Genomic DNA, 14,422 nt, shown 5'->3' on the forward strand with positions numbered 1-14,422 from the left:
AATCCCTGCCCCCTACAAGTTTTGGTCAATCTGCCAGAATACACTTTATGACACACATGAAATCATATACACTATGAGTCGGAAATAGTACTTTTCATTCCGTGTCCACCTTCCATGAAGCAATTTAGCTCACAGTCTTCCCAGGTAGTGTCCATATGCCTGTCCTCAATTTTTGAGTTGTCTGTCCTCAATTTTTGAGTTGTCTAACCGTTCCTCTAAGCACAGCACCTCCTTACCTTCCAGGTTGCCTATGATACAGCACTTTTCCAAACGATGCGCCACACTGCCACTGAAACGCCCACCCTAGGCCACCAGAAGCCCTTCAGCGTGCATCAAGAAAGTTGCCCTCAGAGGTAAAAACACATTCATGATCCGCACAGCGTATTAGTGATGCTGTTACTTTTAAAGTGACCTTCAATGGTCTTAACAAAATTTCAAATGACAGAGGGCAGCTAGCTCCTCAGGAAACCCATTTCCTCTTCTTGCCAACCACAGAGCTGGGCTACACTTCCTAGCCTTCAGGGTAGGTGGGTGTGACCATAAGGCTGAACTGTACTTAATGAAATAGGAGTAGAAGTGACACATTCCACTCCCAGGCTTGGCCTATCAAAAGCTCCCATACGAAGTCCTCGGTGATCTTTCTGCTTCCACCAGCTCAATGCTGACCAGTACAGTGACCTTAGCAACTGCCTGTTAAATAAAGTGGAACCACAGACAGGAAGAGGCTGGGTTGCCAAATCACCAGGTTTCACACAAATATGCCCACTTTGGGCTTTATACAAGTGGAAAATAATCTTCCCTCATGTTTGAGTCACGGTACATATTTGGGTTTATTTGTTATAACAACTAGCACTATATTAACTAATACAATGTTCAGGATCTGGCAACTCTGAAGTTATAACCTCAGGAACAAATACTAAATCTGCATTCAATTTCTCTGCTTATCTTTTTAAAACTTAACCCCTTTTCATGAAGCAATCTCGATAAGCATTCATTATACGCATTGATGAGAGAATTTCAGGCGAATGTGCCTTCCCCATCTGTTCTCAGTCATTCTGTCATGGATCTCATCTATCTAGCTTTTTTTTTTTGTGAACTCTAATGATTTTGTAAGGACCCTACTAGATAGCAACTCCCTTTTTGCAGAACAATCTTGAGGAAATTTTTTGCTTCAAGTTCAGCCACACAGTTTTCAAGCTGGGACACTCTTTACCATAGAAAAAATTCTGTATTTCAGTGCCTTTTCATCATGTACTCAGAAATTGCTTAGGTACCATTTTCAGCTTATGTGCCTGGCCCAGAAGGGATCAGGCCTTAACGCAGGCTTGTGTATTCCTGTGTCTTGCTGTCATAGATATTTAATGTTTCACACCTTTCCAAAGTTGTCCATTAAAACTTCTGTCTTCCTTTTAAAGGAATTAATCTCTCCTCTGTGAAGGAGTTACCTGTTTTTCTTTGGCCATAAAGAGCACGTGAGAGACTAAACAGCCAACTCTCAGCTGATAGAAATCAATAAATACCAATTCTACAAAGTTTCGGGCAAAAAGGATTTTGTGGAGAGTCAAGTAAAAGAAAAAAATGAGGACTGTTGTGCCCGGGAGGGCTATCTAGACACTGGTGTTTATCAGCTATGTGCCAACATTTCCCTCTGCAGAGAGATTTACCTCTGGCACAAAGCAGCGTCTGACACTTAAGACACTTCTCTGCATGAAGGGCTTGGCATTAACACTACTGAGCCCCGCTGTTGGCTGTCTGAAAGCTGGGCGTTACTCCCCTAATCTCACATAGGAGGACACCTACCACTCACCCAGATTCCTCAGCTACAGAACCATCTCGGGCTACCAGCCTCTCCCACGGTGAGGCAATGCACAGAAAGCACTTTCCTGACCTATGGCTCGCACGGGCATCAGGGACTGCTCCAGTCTTCAGGGTCACAGACTGCTCTCCTGATGTCCTGTCCTAACTGAGAGGGAGGGGAGGGGACTTCCATGCAGCCTTCCCCAACAGTTCAGTCCACACTGACCACTGCCAGCTTGACCTCCCAAACATGTCACTAGTATCAACTCATTTTGGCAGTTGATTATTGATCCAGTGCAGGACTTAGGGACAAGGTGGGAGTGGTAGAAGTGGCTGGCTCTGGTGGAGGAATATTTTATCACCACGGTACAGGATGACAATAAAAAGCAAATCATCTGAGGTCATTTCATTATTGCTTTCAGATCTTCCATAGACAATGCACCCTGATTGCCTCCCCCTCCCTCAGACCATATGCCACTGTTCTAGACGATCTCGAATTGTTATTAGGTATCATGGATGTGCCCTTTCTACCTAAATAGATAAACCCCTCAAAGATTGGCCTGTTTTGCAGATAATTCTGTGTCCCTCTAAGTACCTGTTACAGAGTAAGTGCTCAAAAACTAGCTCTTCAGCTGCACGCCACCCAAATGCAACAGCATGCTGCCTTCAACTTCCTTCATGTCCTGTGTGGGGTGTACACATTAAGAACAAGGCTTGTGGAATCTCTTTTACCCTCTGGAATGAATCTTCCTCGAGAACATAGGAGTGAATACAGAAAAGACACAATAGAGAAAAAGAGCATGAATCAGCCATGGGGCTCTAGGATCGGGTTGTAAGAACCACCAAGTTATGGAGGCTGCTAAGGGCTAATCAAGGGTGAGTGGCAGGTGATGGCAGTTCTGTCATCAAACTGTACCCAGACTTGACATCTGGAGAGGTAACAGGTGACAGGAGTCAGAGACGTGAATTCTCAACCTGCCACAGCCCTGACTTTGCCAAGTGACTTGAGTCACTGTATTTCCTACTTCCCTGCTTGTTAATTGGGGACACTATGATCTTTCTCTGCAAGGAGGGTAATATCCTCATCATTCTCTATTCTCTAGCCATGGAAATAAAGCACAGAGAGGGAAGTATTTTGCCTAAGGACACACACTACCAAGTGTGGACCTGGGGTTTAAACCAAGTTTATTTGACCTCTATCAAACTCATCCTCTGCCCAGCAATGCTCTGACCTTCAATCTGTGGGGCCGTGTATCATTGCTCAGCCACATGGCTTAGCCTCAATCATTACTAAAGATAGTGTTTCAGGATCCAAAGTCTCCACCGCAGAGAGACACAGACCTGGAGTCTATACTCCATCAGTGGGAATCGGAGCAGGGTGTTCTACACATCTGAATCTCATTTTTCTCGCCTATAAACTAGGAATGATTTCTACCTTACAAGGGTTGTTAGGATTCAACAGGATCATGTATAAAATATACCTAATAGTACTTGACACATTCATGATGCATAATTTTCCACTTCCCTCTCCCCTTTGAAGTACTTTTTGGGCTCTTCTATGCCAAGTATGGTGGAAGGAGCCCAAAAGAATAAGATACCCCACTTGGAGGTTCCTAACATGGCAGAGAAAACACACACAGAAACAGAACACAAGGTAGGGAGTAGTACATAAGCATAATTTTGCCACTGTACATGTAAAAAATGTACTTATCCCACTCATTGAAATTTTAGGCTAAAAAGTGACATATGCATTGGAAAAACTATGTCTTCATACTTTCCACTATGCTAAATTAATTCAAATTAGTATGATCAGCACTTTGATATTCGTGATTTACCACCTTGCTGCACAAGAACAGGTTTATTATGAATACTGTGGCATCCTTAGCCAATCCTCCAAAGTGTTATTTTAACTAACATGTCATTAAGAAATTAGCACAGGTTTGGCATAAGATAATAGGAGTCTTTTAGTATATAAATTTCAAAGAGAAAAATCCACACCTTTAGACAGAAAGCTCTCCCTTACAATTAAGTCATCACACAGGCTCTCCCTGGCATCCCCCAATCTCACTGTGAGAGCAACAATTCAGGGGTTGGCACATACTCAGACTGCTGTATGAAGTCCAAAGTGGTTAACTGCCAGAAAGATCCTTAAAAAAATCCTATCAATGGAAGCAGAAAACACATTTCTTATCTGGGAATGCTTGCTAAGGTTAATCCAACATTCTTAGAACTCTTTTGCCTATTGATGGAATCAAATCACAATTAAATGACTATCATCATGTGCTTTAAAAATATTCACCACATGTTTAAAACAGTTATTTGTTGGTATCTGGACATCACTGGACACAGTAGAATGATTTGTTCACAGTCAGAAAAACAAGAATGAAAAGAGAAGCCTCTGGATGCTACCCTTGCAGAGACCTAAATATTAAACCAAATAGATTATTTTTCCTACTGCATAGACATTTTTTGTTTTGTTTTATTTTGAGACAGAGCCTCCCTCAGTTACCCAGGCTGGAGCGCTGTGGCACAATTCCGCTTACTGCAACTTCTGCTTCCGGGGTTCAAGTGATTCTCATGCCTCAGCCTCCCAAGTAGCTGGGATTACAGGTGAGTATCACCATGCCCAGCTAATTTTTTGTATTTTTAGTACAGACAGGGTTTCACTATGTTCAGGCTGTTTTTGAATTCCCGGTCTCAAGTGATCTGCCCACCTCAGCCTCCCAAACTGCTGGGACTACAGGCGTGAGCCAGCACGCCTGGCCCTGCATAGACATTTATTCGTTATTCACAACTAACCTAATGGAAAAAAGCAGCCAGCATGACAGGGCTACCTGCAGCGTGCTCCCTGGAAGATCTCCTGGTAACACGGCTGTTTACATCTCACAAATGCAAGGGTGGAGTCAGAGGGAGGTTATTTCATGCAACAGCCTTCCTTTGCCTCATGGCCAACGCACAAGAGCCTGAAGCCTGCAGGCAGGACAGATGACCAGGTGATCATTGGAGAGTACTGCCCACTGAGAGTGCTGCAGGAAAGGGGTCTGGAAACAAAGCATGCAAAGACAGAGAGCAAGTCTCTCATTCATCAGGTCAAACACACAAGGAAGACATGAGTCTCGGACAAGTGCTCACCTGTACTTGTGTGACAAATATTACCCAGTGTCACAACCACAGCCACCTTGTGTCCCGAAAGTCAGCTCCATTCCTGCCACTGTGCTTAGCGCCTAAGATATACTCTTCGCTTCATCCTCACAACACTTAAGGGGTGGCCCTTAAGCCTAAACACCTCACTAACCCAATTCACGGATGGGCTTGGAGATGTTTAGAAATTTGGCTTTGGCTCATGGCCTCCAACATGTAGCCTCTAGATTCAAACCAAAGCCCGCTGGCCTCCAAATCCTCCACACTCTTAATTACCATACAGTGGAGGAAGACGAGGAAACATGTATTTTAAAATGACAAATTTTGAAATAAAGGTAACTATAAACCTTAGAAAAAGAAGTTAAATCCCAAACGGAATTCAATCAGGCATCTTTGAAAAGTCATGGCACACTCGTTCTGTGGTTCTGCTGAGTTTCATCCAGCTCAGCTTCAGTTATTCGCTTGGACTCTGTGTAAATCTCTCTACCTTCTCAATCCAAAGGTCAGTACTAATTTTAGATTTCAGTCCCAGAAAAAAACAAGTGTCTAAGGAAGGAACTAGGGGGCCAAAGGCATAAAACCATGATTCAAACGTACCACAGAGATACCGGCCTCTTTTTGTCTCATGTGGTTTGGTTGTGATACTAGGGATATTACGCAGCACGGCGAGCAGGTAGTCTTGAATGGAGGAGTGTGCTTTGACACGAATTTCTTTTCAAGAAGGTATAAACATTGATGGGATGTAAATCTTTGAAAATCCATGGTATCAGCTCACAGTTCACACATCTACACACCCGGGTCCAGGCTCCGGCACTGACACATAAAGGCTGTGCGACCCTACATATATGCAGGGTGCGCGACCCTGGCATACAGGTTGTGTGACCGTCACACACTGTGTGACTATGGACCCTTTATCTCTGCCACACCCTTCCTTCCCAACTACATGAGTGGGAATGATATCAGCATCTAGCCGAGAGGCAGGCACGAGGCTCTAGGAGACCACAGAGCCTCTGCTGGGTGGGAAACAAAAGGAAAGGCAGTGGGGGAAGGCCAGGCAGCACGGTCCTCTCCACACTCCCTTTCCTCCTAACCAAAGATCGACCATGTGACCTGGAATTCAGCCAATCATAGGACCTCACTCCTCTTCCCACAGCCATTGGTAAAGGGAAGGGCATGTGACCATGTGACTTAGCATCAGCCAATCATAGGACCTCACTCCTCTTCCCACAGCCATTGGTACAGGGAAGGGCATGTGACCATGTGACTTAGCATCAGACAATCACAGGACCTCACTCCTCTGCCCACAGCCATTGCAATGTACAGGAAAGAGCATTTGACCATGTGACTTAGCATCAGCCAATCATAGGACCTCACTCCTCTTCCCACAGCCATTGGTATAGGGAAGGGCATGTGACCATGTGACTTAGTATCAGCCAATCATAGGACCTCATTCCTCTGCCCAGTCATTGGGACAGAGAAGGGCATGTGACTGAAACCGAGCCAATCAGAATTCCTCCCTAGGATTCTGCCCCCCGCCCCCTCGCTGGAACTGGCAGAAAAGCCCCTCTTTCTACCTGTCTAGAGAGGCTGTAGGGAGGTAAGCCTGGAGCTACCTACAGTCATGGTCCCGGAGAGGACAACCACAACCAGCAGAGATGAGAGGCAAGGAGAGAGAGAAGAAAGCCTCCAAGTCCTCAGTCTTTGGTTCCAGCCAACTTCAGGGCCAGAGTCACCTCTCCCATGCTTGAGAGTGGGCAGTGTCAGTCAACAGCTCTCCACCTTGTTTCCAAGTTATTTTGATTTGGGTTTGTGCTCTTGTAAGCAAAAGATAATGCAGTAGTTAATAGTTTCTATAATCTTAACAGTGACCAAATCCTCAGTAAGAATAACTTCTTGAGTGAATTTCTTATTTAAAAACTGAAGAAATAAATTTTAGTAGAGGAAGCAAACACTGCCTTTATTTACATAGCACTTTCACGAAAGGAAGAAAGAAACATCCGTTTTCATTTGTAGTCACCTTATTCATTTCCGAGTGGGCTTTGTATTTGGCATTAAACTCTTTCACATACCCACATCCACCTTCAAGATTTGGCCCATAAAAACTTAGGATAAAAACAAGTGGTTATTTTTTCTATAGCTGTATTTGCTGGCACTACATGGAGGGTGAAAGTTGGGGTAGGGGTAAGAGAAGGCACTTATGCTATTTTTGGTATGCTCTCAAGAGAAATTCCCCAGGTTACCAGAGTTCTCACTAGGGGTTGGGGGTGGGGCATGGTTTACAAAAACAAAGTGCGTTTACCAAGATTTGCAGCCCTAACAGGAAATCCTTTCTGACTCTTGATGGGATTTTTTTCTTTTATATTAAAGTCTCCTCGTATTATTCTTCAAAGAATTAAATAAGAAAAATGGAAAGGCACAATGGATGTAAATTCCAATTCTCAAATGATCTTCCGAAGCAAAGGATAATGTCTTAGGTCAAACTGTGGCAAAAGCCTGGGTGTTCCTGATCTAATCTTGAACTAAGGTGCCCACTCCAACCTTTGGAGGAATCCCAGGACATGTTTGTCAAAACATATGAGTGGAATTACAAATAGAGGATTGCTTGGGCTCAGTGGCCATCCTCATGCACAGAAAGAATCCCAGAAGGGATGCCGACTTTCCTGGACTGGGCTTACATCCAGACCTAGAAATCTAACAACAGAATAAAGACGAGACTCACTGACTGTAGAAATAGACTTGGCCTGTTGGATGGGAGGTGGTATTTCTCAAAAGAGAAATAAAATCGTCCTAATCGTTCAGTATTCTTAAATTGGGAACTTGGAGACAAGAGATAACCTAAAGAAGTAGTTTATTGCATTTGACTCCGTTCTGTACCTAAGGGTATTTTTTAAAAACCCAACATTGGTTTTCAGATTAGGCATGCAATCTACTCATGAGGAAAGATGGTTTGAAAAGAGAAGATGGGCACATTTATGTGTGGAAAACAGATTGACAAGATTCAAGTATATGGGACCTAATTTATTTAAAAATTTATAAATGCTCTAAGGAATACAAACTAAATCTTCACTTGGGCCCATGATGCTCTTTCTGAATACTAATGCTGAATGATTTTATAGGCTTAAAAAAGTGAGAGACAAGAACTTTAAGGTATATAAGCACAGGATAATGCTTTTATGAAAAAAATTTAATCTAGACTTGACATTTATGAGAAAGCCACATCAAAAGGAAAGGGAGCCAATAATTTATAGGTTTTAAAAATAAGACACCTTTGACATCATTTATTTCAACATACCCAATATATAGACAAGGAAATTGAGTTCTAGATGGTAACCTACACACTCTATTGGTGGTGCAGCCCATATCCTCTCCCAGCCTGCTCTTTCTACCTAATTTGACTGAAGATATCAGCCAAAAAAAAAAAAAAAAAAAAAAAAAAAGTCACCAAGAGGTCATATATCACCATCACCAAGATTAACAGAAATAAACCAAAATACATCCTCCTACCCTGTAAAACCATGAAATGCAGAGTGCAACCCAGCCAACAGACCTCAAGGAGGGCAGAACCATGCCAAAGGAAGGTTCAGATGAGGATAACGGAAGTGAATACAGGCAGAGAAGCGCTTCTGTATTAGACTTCCGCTTTTCTCTTAGTAATGTTTTATCTCAAAAGACAAGGTTAATCAAAAATTTAAAATGTCTGAGGATATATTAAATTTGCTAGTACCAAAATGAGGGCTGGCGGCCTGGCAGGGAGAGCTCCCCCTTGAGTCTGGAATACAAACACTCTTCCATAAAGCATGCAGTAAACTTACAAAAAATATGAATATGGTTTAGTTCAGATATCTGGTCATTGCCTTTGGGCCACACACCGCTGCTGGTGCAAATAAAACTAAAACACAGGCACGTCTTTCTGGAGCTTAGAGTCTACTGGATAGGGCATGTTGCTACAATACAAAAAACTGCCATCATTGAGGTAGGCCCGGGGAGGGGTGTACACTGCTCATGTGCCACAGAGGGTTGGGGGTGGCGACTGCCAGCAAGGCCTTTTTGAACCTGAGTCTTGAAAAGGAGAAATCAGCCAGACACTGAACACAGGAGGAAGGGAATTCCAGGCAGAAGTACAGAAGAAACAAAGGCAGAAAAGCACTGGGCAGTACCAGTGGAGTTTACAGGAGGTGCAGTTTTGCAAGAAAAGAATGTTTCAGGCAGAGGGCAAGGCAGGGAGATGGGAAGGGAGTGAAGAAAGCTTTGACGCTGTCGGGTCATTACAAATGGCCAGCAGCCTGGTGAGCCCATGGAGCACTGTGGAAAGTTCCCTGGCTGCATGCTGACAGGAACTGAGTTCTGGGTCAGGACCCTAAGGCATCTAAATGACCTTGGGAACACACTGTATGACTCTGGGTACCACATGTAAAACAAGGTTCCCCATGTTCCAAGGCTTGGGGACTCCCTGGGATGGCCTGTGCCTCCATATTTACAGACTCCCCACTGCTGTTTGGGATGTAGAATCGACGCTGCCCTATCTCCACCCAGGGGGGCTGCAAGGAAGTGGGGCAGTAGTCAGGTTTGTAGAAATGGTTTATAAACAGTAGGGACTGCCATCAACACTAGAACTCTGTATTAATTACCTTACAGAAGCTCAAAAGCATCTTCAGAAACTCAGGTACAACACTGTATAAAGATAGCGGAGAGCTCATCTTTTAATCTGAGATACCCAACTTGTGATATGACGCGGCCACTTCTTTCGAGTCAGGGGTTTAAGCCCAGATCAAGAGAGAGCCATCGAGTTTTATTAGGAGGGACCCAAGAAGACTTGGATTTGGGGCAGCAGGAGGAAAGTCACACCAGCAACAACATGGAAGAGAGTTAGAAGGGATGCAACAGGAGGTGCACGACACTGTGCAGTAAGCACTAGGCATTCCCAGGCCATCGATGGTCATCTCAGCCTAGGGTCTCTAGCTCTGAAGCCCATGGGAGTCAGAACACCACTATAAGCAAAGGTCATAGGTCCAGGGGAACCAGAAAACAACTGACCTCCAGTGTAGACAGGCACTGGAAAGCCAGCAGCAGCTGAGTGTTGCCACGTGGAAATGTAAGCATCCTATTCCAGGTTTGGTTTGTTTTGTTTTGTTTTGTTTTTGAGATAGAGTCTCACTCTGTCACCCAGGCTGGAGTACAGTGGCGCCATCTCAGCTCACTGCAACCTCTGCCTCCTGGGTTCAAGTGATTCTCCTGCCTCAGCCTCCCAAGTAGCTGGAATTACAGGCACACACCACCACGCCCAGCTAATTTTTGTATTTTTAGTAGAGACGTGGTTTCACCATGTTGACCAGGCTGGTCTTGAACTCCTGACCTCAAGTGATCCGCCTGCTTCAGCCTCCCACAGTGCTGGGATTACAGGTGTGAACCGCTGAACTCTGCGTATTCCAGGTCTTCTAGCTTTTAAGAGAAGCTATACACCCAAGTGGTATCTCCAGATGTCTAAATATTAACTCAAGTTTTCTATACTTTGTTCAGGCCAACAACACCACTGCCTACTGCTAGAAGTGGCACACCGGCCACCATTTTGCCACTTTTGGACTCTAAAGCAAGGCAAGGCCAGCGTGACTAGAGCAGATCTTTGTGGGATTTCACAGCATAGAGAAGCAACAGGATCTGGTGACGGCCTGGATGTGGGCAGTGCAGGAACCCAGCATCACCGTGAGGCTCCTGCTCCAACACCTCCATGAATGGTGGCACCACTGCCAAAAAAAACACGGACAAATCTTGGCTAATGATGAAGCAAATATGGGGTGGGTGGTGAAAACGAAAATCAATTTTGGATTTACTGTGGGGCGTTTTTTTGGTCTAAAGGGCATGAGTAAGCGCACCAGACTGCAGGTAACTGTTTGGAACACAGGAGCATGCTCAAGCCAGCTTACATGCCACTCTAGGACTCACTTCATATTGGTGACAGTTGAAGCTGTGGGAACATGGTTCACCCAAATACACAGGGCATAAGAGGGATGACAGCGAACCCTGGGTAACCTCAAGACGTAGCAGAGATGCCAGGGAGGAAGAAGGAAAACCAGAAGGTGGCAACCAGGGGTGAAAAAAAAAAAAACCCATCAGAAAGGAATGGAAGAACCTCATCAAATGCCATGGAGAAGCCTAGTGGGTATCCATAAGATTGCTTGTTCAGACGAGAACACATGGACACAGAGAGGGAAATATCACACACCGAGGCCTATGGCCAGGGCAGGGGGGTGTTGGGGAGGGATAACATTAGGAGAAATACCTAACGTGACAGGTTGATGGGTGCAGCAAACCACCATGGCACATGTATACCTATGTAACAAACCTGCACATTCTGCACATGTACCCCAGAGCTTAAAGTATAATAATAAAAATTAAAAAAAAAAAAAAGATTGCTTGTTCAGGAAGTCACGGGCCTTGAACTTTGAGGAGACTCTGGCTGGCTTGCAAATTGCTGAACGGGAAGGGGAGACCAGTTTAAGAAGCCTGGAGAGACGTGGTGGTCATTACAGGTGAGCTGAGGATGCAGGGACAAGGGAGGTTAAGGCATTCTTAAAATACTACTAAAAAAGAAAAAAGCTCATAGGGAGAGACTGAAGATAAAAGTAAGAAAAGGGAGTAACACTCACAAAGAGAGAGAGGCATTGCGAGTTGGGATTCAGGACACAGCTGGAGACATCAGTCACTGCCCCAAGGATGTCATCTCTCTAAATTTCTCTAAGTTCTCAGTCTAACTTGATTTTTCTTTATAATTCTACCCTATTCATTTATCATACATTTACAATATATTGTGTTTGCTTTTAGTTGGTTTTCTCCCAAAAGAATGACAGTTTCAAGCGAGCAAGGATCTGCTCTATTTACCACCTATGAGTATCCAGCAAAGTACCAAGACACAGTAGAAGCTTAAGAAGATTTATTGGATGACTGGGTAAACACAGAAAAGTCTGTACAGGGGAGATGGGGGAGGACATGAGGAGACCCTTCTGACCTCTATTTTCTTGGTAGAATGGGCTACAAAGTCATCGACCAAACTCGCAGAAGGAAAAGGATTGGAGATCGATGCATTGAAGATTACAGTGGGAGTCCGGTTTGCAACCCAGAAGGAAAGAGCCTGCGGGATGGAGGCACTAAGAGTTTTCAGAAGTTGAGCATCTCAGAGAGGGCAAGACTTGGAGGTACTTAGAGGACTTCGTAGCTGGAGTACATGGAAGACACTGGATTTGAGACAGTCAAGGAAGTGCACATCTAGAGCATCCCCCGCATGGACTTTAGGTCTAGAGGTGGAGAAATAGCCCAAGAGCCAGAGTCCCCATGCAATGGGAAAGGAACTGGCTGGAAGAGGACCGCAAGGCGGAGATGCACCCAGTGACGTGGCCAGGTCACCACCTCATTTCCAACTCTACCACCTCAAACAATCTCTCACTGGTATTTAATCACCCTTGTGTGGAAGTGAAAATTAATTTCTTTTGAAGACAGTAATTTTAAAATTAAACTAACATGCAGTTCATGGGACACAGAAATTTTCTGCATAGATTCATTTTTGTTTTAGAATAAAACATGATGACATTTTCATGACCTTCAGTAATTGCCCTGCATGGTACAATATTTTCAAACATTATTTTAACAAAGAATCAAAATTTGGGGATTAATCTAAGAAACCTTAGATTACTTAGGTTAGTACCTTCATTTGCATAGCCAAAATTTTTTCTATTGAAATACTGCAAATAGCAAAGAGTTACTGATTTAGACCTTCAGATAGTGTTGAAACTGCCTTCAATTTTTGAAGTGTGGTTTAGGATATACAAATTAGCAATGTAGACATTTCTTCCAGTTATCTGTGCTCAAGTTCTGATATAAAATCTTCAAAGTACACAATTATCACATATATTGTTCCACAACAGTTCAGACAAGTAAACGGCTTCTTGGCTTGAAAGGGGAAGTCTCACACCTTCGAACACCTTTTCACGCTGATGCTAAATATAAGAGTGTCCCCTGCAAACTAGTCAAAGCAAGAGAGCAGCATTCGAGATTTCTCCAGACACACACACACAAAGAATGTGTTTCGTTCATTAAAACACTAAAACCTTCAATAGCATCTTCCATAATACCTGAAGGTGGAGTGCTGTCTTATGTAATAGAAGCCTTCCTTCGCCGCTCAGTTTGTGGACACATTAAATGCCTAATTCCTTCCAGAATTTCTGAGTACCGTACTTTCACTTTACCTGCAGTCACTCATCCGCCTCGCAACTCCCGTTTCTACAGATGATGAAAATAGCAAAGACCTGCTCGCTCGGGTTAAATCGGCTGCAAGAGGCCAAGTTAAAGGCTTTCCCCACACCACGCGTCACCTCCCCCTGCACAGGCAGAGGTAACAAGTAAGAGTGCGCCAGTCTCTCCCCATCCGGCGGCGCGCAGCCTAAGTCCGGGGTAGGGGGACGCCGGCAAGCAGCTGGAAACCTCAGGTTCAGGGTCAGGGCCGGTTTGGATGGGCGGGCAGGAGCCACGCCGGCCCCGGGGCTCCCCACTGCGGGTACCTCTGGATGCCACTCCGGGGCGGCCCCGCCTTGCCCTGCCCGGGTCCCGCTCGGAGCTCCCCGCGGGCGGGACCGGGATGCCCGGCGCGCACCCAGCCCCGGCCAAGGCGGCCCGCGGGAGGCTGAGAAAGTTCACTCCTCCCCGACGTCGGCACCCCCGGGTGCCGCTGGCCCCGCAGGCCCGGCAGCTTCCCGGCCGGGCGCAAGGTCGGGGCGCGGGGCCGGCGGCGCGCGGAGCCCCGGGGAGCGTCCCCAGCCGAGGGCAGCGCCGGCCGCGCCCGGGAGTCACGGCGCAGCCTGTACTCACCGCGCTCGCTGGATCCCCAGGGGGCGGCCGCGGAGGGCGGTGCGGCCGCAACTAGAGCGGGAGCTGGTCTCGGCGGCGCGGGGAGTCAGAGGACGGAGCGAAGCGGCGACGAGGAGGGTCACAGCCGGAAAGAGGCAGCGGTGGCGCCTGCAGACGCCGCGCAGCCCGGGCAGCCCCACAGCGCGAGCTGGCTGCCGCGGCGGCGGGGGCTTTATCGGCGGCGCCGCGCGGGCCCCCGCCCCTTCCTGCCGCCCCCGCCCCCGGCCCGCCTCGCCCCGCCTTCCCGCCGCCTCCTTTGTGTGGCCGCGGGCCTCAGCTTCCCCGCGCCCGGCCTCCGGGACGCCCCCTCTCCGCCCGCGACCTCTCGGATGCCGCTCCCCGAGGGGTCCCTGTCGCGGGGCTGCGCTCGGAACGCGCCGGGGAGACGCGCAGACCCCGAGGTGCAGCGCCAGCCCGGGCCTGGCTGCACGTGGGTCTCCCGGATGGGGGTGTGTGAGGTGGCGGGGGCGGGGGCATACCGGGGCTCGTACCGCGTCCCTGAGACCCAGGGCATGTAGTCTTGGCTGCCCCCTGGAAGAGACAGAGGGCGCCCTGAGACAGTGCTCACTCCTCCGGGTGATGGGGAAAA

General features: G+C 46.5%; 1 protein-coding gene across 1 annotated transcript in view; it reads right to left on the reverse strand.

Annotated features, from left to right (window-relative positions):
• The window catches only part of SERPINE2 (serpin family E member 2), a 66,026-nt gene extending 52,021 nt beyond the window's left edge, over window positions 1-14,005 (reverse strand). The window contains exon 1 of the mRNA XM_007966455.3: window positions 13,795-14,005. The gene's annotated coding sequence lies outside the window, so the exon portion shown is untranslated. The remainder of the gene's footprint in view (window positions 1-13,794) is intronic.
• Between the last annotated feature and the right edge of the window lie 417 nt (window positions 14,006-14,422).

Source organism: Chlorocebus sabaeus, chromosome 10 (genome assembly GCF_047675955.1).
Source record: "Chlorocebus sabaeus isolate Y175 chromosome 10, mChlSab1.0.hap1, whole genome shotgun sequence".
Classification (NCBI taxonomy): Eukaryota; Metazoa; Chordata; class Mammalia; order Primates; family Cercopithecidae; genus Chlorocebus; species Chlorocebus sabaeus.